Source organism: Palaemon carinicauda, chromosome 34 (assembly GCF_036898095.1).
Source record: "Palaemon carinicauda isolate YSFRI2023 chromosome 34, ASM3689809v2, whole genome shotgun sequence".
NCBI lineage: Eukaryota > Metazoa > Arthropoda > Malacostraca > Decapoda > Palaemonidae > Palaemon > Palaemon carinicauda.
Window position 1 is genome coordinate 63,472,646 of NC_090758.1, and position 7,500 is coordinate 63,480,145.

Here is a 7,500-nt window from a genome sequence, read left to right on the forward strand (position 1 = left end):
GCTTCGCATAGTGGTGAAAGAACACTCTGGAAGGCTTCCAGCCAGTGTATGAACGGAGATGTTCAAAATCCATACAATTAAAGAAATTTAAGGATGAGGCAACTTTCCTCGGATCGTGACCTGCGTGTGTACTGTCAGGATCCGCTCTGCGAATAAAATATGTGATTTTCGCTCTGAGTTGATTCAGAGATAAATTTGAGCCGGATGTTTCTCCCCTGAATAGTTGACCACCCTTGAAGTCTGAAGTTCTACGAAGATAGACCTTTAGGCATTCTACTGGACATAGAGATGCATCTTCTTTCAGAGGGCAGATTCTCCAGGGACCCCACCTGTTGGTGGGTAACTCATTCTTGGCGAGAAACGTAGGATCCGGAAACAGGTTCAGTTCTCCCCCATCCAGGAACTGAACACGACCTACCTCTCTCGAGAGGGCTACAATCTCACTAACCCTGGCCCCGGACGCGAGTGCAAATAGGAAAATAACTTATTGGGTCAAATCCTTTAACGCACACTGCTCATTGCTCAACAGAGAAGCGAAATGAAGAACTTTGTCTAAAGACCATGAAGTGGGCTTTGGAGGTGCTGAAGGTCTGAGCCTAGCGCAGGCTTTCGGAACTTTATTAAAGATCTCGTTAGCAAGGTCGACCTGGAAGGTATATAGAATGGGTCTTGTCAAAGCAGACTTACACGCTGAAATAGTGTTAGCTGCCAACCTTTGACCATGGAGGTGGATGAAGAAAGATAAGCAGAAGTCTGTCGAGATCTCCTGCGGATTCTTCACCTTGACAAAGGCCACCCATTTTCTCCAAGATGACTCATATTGCCTTCTAGTAGATTTGCACTTATATTCCTCTAGGAAGTCTATGCTGGCTTTCGAAATCCCGAAACGCTTTCTCACCGACAGGGAGAGAGAATCATGAGCTGCAGGGTCCGGGTTTTCTGTAATGAAGCGCAGACAGTCGACTTCTGGACTCGCTGGGTCAGAACTGGATCTGGTAGCAGTAGAAACTTCAACCGTAGTTCCAATGCCAGGGGGAACCACACGCTGTTCGGCCACTTGTGGGCCACTATTGCCGCTACCCCCTTGAAGGATCTCAGTTTGTTGAGGACCCTCAACAGAAGGTTGTGAGGAGGGAACAGATAAATCCTGGACCATCTGTTCCAGTCGAGGGACATCGCGTCCACTGCTTCCGCTAAGGGGTCCTCATACGGGGACACGTACAGGGGCAACTTCTTGTTGTCTTTCGTCGCAAAGAGGTCTATCTGCAGTTCTGGGACTTGACTCAGAATGAAGGAGAATGATCCTGCGTCTAAGGACCATTCCGACTCTATCGGTGTGAACCTGGATAGAGCGTCCGCTGTCACATTGCGGACTCCTTGAATGTGAACTGCCGACAGGTACCACTTCTTCTTTTCCGCCAATCGGAAGATGGCCAACATCACCTGGTTGAGAGGTGGTGACCTTGATCCTTGTCGATTCAAGCATCTCACAACTACCTCGCTGTCCATCACCAATCTTATGTGGATCGAGTGACGCGGGGAGACTTTCTTTAAGGTAAGGAGCACTGCCATAGCTTCTAGAAAGTTTATGTGAAAGGTCTTGAATAGCTTGGACCAAGTCCCCTTGACTTCTTTCCGATGAGAGTGACCTCCCCATCCCTCCTTCGAGGCGTCTGAGTGAATTGTCACCGACGGGGGAGGTGGCTGAAGAAGAACCGACTTCATTAGATGTCTGGCTTGGGACCAAGGCCTGAGAAGAGTATGTAGCCGAAGCGGAACTGGTCTTCTCAGATCTCTTCGCGCGTTTGATGCATAACTTCTCCAAACTCCGGTTGCATCCTTTAGCTGTGCTCTTAGCACCGGGTCTGTCACCAAAGCAAACTGGAGAGAACCCAGTACTCTCTCCTGTTCGCGTCTTGATATCCTTTCGGAAACTAGAAGTCTCTTGACAGAACCCGCTATCTCCTTCCTTTTCTTCGCCGGGATGGAGAAACGGTGTGACATTAGGTTCCAGTGGATTCCCAGCCACTGGAACTTTTGAGATGGAGAAAGTGGAGACTTTTTTCTGTTGATCTTGAAGCCTAGATACTCTAGGAACTGGATCACTTGACTGGAAGCTTGCAAGCATTCTGTCTTGGATGCTGCCCACACCAGCAAGTCGTCCAGGTAGGCTACTACCTGAATTCCCTTTAGGCGTAATTGTTTGAGAGCTACGCTCGCAAGCTTCGTGAAGATCCTTGGGGCTAAATTTAGCCCGAATGTCATGGCTCTGAAGGCGTATAGTCTTCGTTGTAGCTTGAACCCTAGGTAGAGAGAGAGTCGACGGTTGATTGGAACGTGCCAATAGGCGTCTGACAAGTCTATGGAGACGGTATATGCCCTCTTGGGCAGTAAGGTCCTTATGTGTTGCAGTGTTAGCATCTTGAACTTGCAGTTCACTATGAACTTGTTTAGTGGCGACAAGTCCAGAATGGCTCTGAGTTTTTCCGAGTCTTTCTTGGGAACACAAAACAGCCTCCCTTGGAATTTGATGGACTTCACCCTTCGGATCACTTTTTTCTCCAACAGTTCTTGGATGTACTCCTCCAGAACGGGGGTGGAGTGTTGGAAAAACCGAGGGCACGGGGTTGGAGTGCTGTACCAGCTCCAGCCCAGTCCATTCTTGAGTAGGCTGTGGGCCCAGGGATCGAAGGTCCACCGATCCCGAAAATTCTGAAGTCTCCCTACTACCGGCATCATCTCACTTGGACTGCCGTCCTGAGGTCTTGCCTCCCTGACTGCGACCACCCCTGAATCCCCTTCCCCTTGAGGGGTGCCTAGACGAGCCTCTGGCTGCTCCTCTAGGCTTTGCTCGAAAGGAAGTTGACTGCCCTTCGAACGTTGGGTTGAATGCCGTGGACTGTGTCGACACGGCCTGGGGTACCCACTGGAATGTGGTCGGGGTTTTTGCCACCATCTGGGGCACTGAAGGCAATGGCAATTGGAGTTGCTGTTGTTGTCTAAGTGGCTTGGCTGGCCGAGATGGCAGCCTAGTCCTCATAGTCTTCCTCTGTGGTTGAGGACCCTCATCCAGGGAAGACTTTCTTTTGATAGCCAGGCCCCACTTCTGGAGAAGGTTTCTATTCTCCGTGGCGGCCTTATCAACAACTTCTTTGACCAGTTCGCTAGGGAAAAGGTCTTTGCCCCAAATGTTGGAGGAGATTAGCTTCCTTGGCTCGTGCCTCACCGTAGCCGAGGTGAACACGAACTCCCTACAAGCTCTCCTCACCCTGACGAAGCTATAAAGATCCTTCGTCACTGTGGCCAGATGAGTCTTGGCCACTACCATGAACATTTCATGGACCTTGGGGTCGCTTGCCATCGTCTCAAGAGTGGTCTGAAGAGACCTTGAGGCAGCCAGTCTTTCTTTTGTCTCGAGCTCTCTCCGCAAAAGAAAGTCAGACAGCTTAGGGAGGTCCTCACCGAACTGACGTCCGGCAATATCAGCCTCCAACTTCCCGACTGAGAAGGTAAGATGGACGTCCTTCCAGTCCTTGTGGTCCATAGGCAGGGCCAGCGACAAGGGTTTACACTCCTCCAGGGAGGGGCAAGGCTTGCTGGCCTCGACTGCTTTTAATACAGCCGCAAACCCTTTCTGTAAAAAGGGGAAGGCTCTAGCAGGAGAGGACACAAAGGAAGGGAGCTTCTTACTCAATGCAGCTACCTTTGAGTTCGTGAAGCCCCTCTCTTTCATCGAAGATGAAAGCAACATTTGAGCCTTAGCATGGTCCGTCACTATGACCTCCTTCGGCTCTGTCTCCTCCTTTGAAGCTGGTTCCTTCCTCAGACGGACATAACAGTGCGGGTATGACCCCTTGCTGGGCCAGAATTACACCTCCTCTAGGGGAACTGAACCCTACTTATCCGACATGACGATCTTTCCAGTCGTCATCGGCATGTGCTCAGCATACCTCCACGGGTTAGCATCTGAGCACAAGGGAAGGTCTTTCACATTGAGCTTTTTCTGGGTCCCATGTGATGCTGCAAGCCTCTGCATCTGCAGTTCCATTGCAGCCGCCTTCTCCTGATTCTCCCTTTGCATTTGTTGGATCATTCCAACAATGGAGGAGAGGGCCTGTCCCAGCTCTACTGGGAGAGCGGACGATGTTGAGGGAATAGGCTCAGGGATCTGAACCGGAGTAGCCGACACCTCGTTGACCTCTTCCTCTACAATGTCTGGGGCTTGAACATCATCCTTGGCTCCTGCCAGGAGGTCTTCCTCCAGACGCTCGGACACGTCAGACATCCTGTCGTCCAACTGGATGTCTTGCAAAGCGACCGCAACTTCAGCATCCACCTGGATCTGAACTTGGGGGATCTCCTCTTGAGGCTGGGGAATCACTGCATCAGGTGATGCCCTAGGGAAAAGGTAAGCCCTCATCTTCTCATTTGGAAGATAAGGTCCAGAGGTTTTCTTCTGGAAGCCCCTTACCCAGGTACGAAGCTTCTCCCTTGCTATATCCCTTGATTCCGCCGTCCTAGGGGAATCAAAGGCCTCAGTAATCAGGTTAGTGCACACGGTACATACCTGAGGGTCCCAATACTGGAGATCACCCTTGGAGACAGAGCATGCTGCGTGCCTCCTACAAAACTCATGTCCGCAGAGGTTCTTACTGCGGACGTTGCAGAAAACACTTCCGCACTTCGGAGGGTCCTCCTGTAAAGAGAAGAAATTTCCATGAGTATCAAGTGAACTACGTATCACTGGATATGCACAGTTTAGCATAACAAATCAGAAAGGAAAGACACACACTTGTGTTTCCTTCACAACCAATTGTTGTAGCCTTCCAGATAATAAAATCGTATGGTTAATCTGTCCTTGAGTAACCAATGAAAGTTTCCAGAGGAAACAGGTGTAGCTCACACCTAAGGTATGATTTTAAAATACCGGATAATAGACAAGAAAGAACTCACTTTCTTATCTGTAAGGCAACACCAAAGGGCTGTGCAAGACAACACAAAAGTGTTAGAACACACAGTGCTGTACCAAAACTATACTATAGTTTTCTTCCTACAGTATATGTTATACTGAAGAATACTGGTACAGTATAGAAGGTAATGTGCCGGCCGGCAAGTATAACTAGCTTTAAAGTATACTACTTAACAGCTATAAGGCGGCAGAACGCTGGTTCAAATGCATGTGCCGGCCGGCAACAGCCAATGTCGGCCGGCAACTACACAAGGTAGTACCCGGCTGCCGGCCACTGCTCCTAGCGACCGGCAGACAAGGGGTGACAATAGCCGGCCGGCAAAGGTAAACAACCGATGCCGGCCAGCAGCAAAAGAACCAGAGGACTACGACTTCCCGGCTGCCGGCCTCATAGGCCGGCAGCCGGGTCGGGTACAGCACTAGAAGAAAACAGAATGGATGTCGGGATAAGAGCGTAAACTACCTCCAAGCCCGGCAATCCGAAAGAGTGCATATATGGAAGGGGAGAATCTAATTCAGGCTTCCTGACCATTGCCGTCTTGCTCTACAGGCAGACATGGATGAGGGACCAAGGGAGGTCCGGTCAGCACTCAAAGCAGAAGACCCTTGCCGGCCGGCATACTCTGCCGGCCGGCATACTCTGCCGGCCGGCAAGAGACTGAGTCAATTCCACATCCTCACCTATCCTAGGTCCAGATGTAGAAAGACGTACAGTACTGTAATGGCTAGGCCATTACGGAGATAGAGGGGGAAGGGACAAAAGAGGGTCCTACCAACCTTGCTTTAGTGAAGAATCACCTGCAGCCAAGAAAACTCATCTTAGCCTAAGGGAGATCCAAGGAGGGAGGCCAGCAATACTTGCCAACCCCCACTGAACCAAAGCAAGGAAGGTGTTGCTACTCCCAGGGAAAGGATCTTATCCTCCCACCGAGAACAGCAACAAGGACTAGTCTGTTAGATCACAAAAGAAGGAATCATCTCGTACAGAAACCTTCAGCAGTGACCTAAGGAGGCTAAGCCCCCTATGTCTGTGTCAGGCCAGCGAGGGAGACTCTACACCAAGCCAGACAAACACAGACTCAGACTAAAAAACTCTGATGTTCTGTCCCTCTCTGAAGCCAGACTTACTGGAACAGGGGGGTACAGTAACACCCCAGTATAGTTATATCGAAAGTTAATTCAGATAAACCACTAGGGTTAAGCCCAAGGCTTAAACAGAGGGAAAGGGATTGCATACCTTCTCCGAAGAAAAGAAAGCAACCGGGGAGTATGAGAAAGTATACTAAGGCTCTATAAGCAACTTAGCCTAGGCACCAAGAGAATCGATTACCTAAATTACCGAAACTCACTCGTATACTATCTTGGAAATAATCAACATAGTCTTAAATGTATAAAAAAACAGCCTAAAGCTTCAATAAGATTTTAAAACACTTGGAAATCCAAAATCAAGTAGGAAAGTACTAGGACCAAACGACTAGGCTACACGGCCTAGCGTAGGCCAGAGATGGCGAATACTTCGCCAAAATAAATAATACTAAAAGCACGAGAAAGGAAATCCTATGTAACGCTAAATAGCTAAAATTTATTAAAGCAAAACAACCGGGAATGTCGCTCTGGCTAACTAAAACTCATACCTAGCGAGCGACAGCGTCCATGACGCCTCCGGTAGGCAACGGCTCTTGTAACAAAGATTATTACTATTAATCACTTTAAAAATTACCAAGAGCCTACATTTATACATAAAAGAAATGGTTCTCAACTTATCAGAGGCAGACAAAGTTGGAGAAGCCATGAAAAGATGAATAAATCCAAGATTTGCTAGAAACACAGGAAAAAACACCGAGTTGTTAAGCTACGGAAAAAGGAATACAGATGGCGCCAGGATTGGCGCAATGCACGCTTACGAAACGGGAGAAGAGGGAGCCTTAGGAGCGGCTCCCCCTTTTTCTTTCTCGTTTTCGTTTTCTTGCCAATTGACCCCTTCGATGTGTTATCTCTGTTTGGGGTGCAGATTGCCATGTGGCGTGTCAAGAATACGTCCTCTGATATGTCGCGATATCCCTTTCATTAGGGATATTCGCTCCAGGAGTTAGAATTCAGGGTACCTTAAGGTAAATTCTCTGGGAATATCGCCGTAGTTGTAATATACCCTAGGAAGCTACCCTATAGGAACTTCCATCAGGACAACATGGCTTGAGCCGAAAAATATATATATATATATATATATATATATATATATATATATATATATATATATATATATATATATATCTATTATATATATATATATATATATATATATATATATATATATATATATATATATATATATATATATATATATATATATATATATATATATATATATATCGATCTATACATATATCCATACACACACACACACACACACACACACACACATATATATATATATATATATATATATATATATATATATATATATATATATATATATATATTATATATATAATTTTATTAAAATCATAGAGAATATTATCAATATTTCTTTA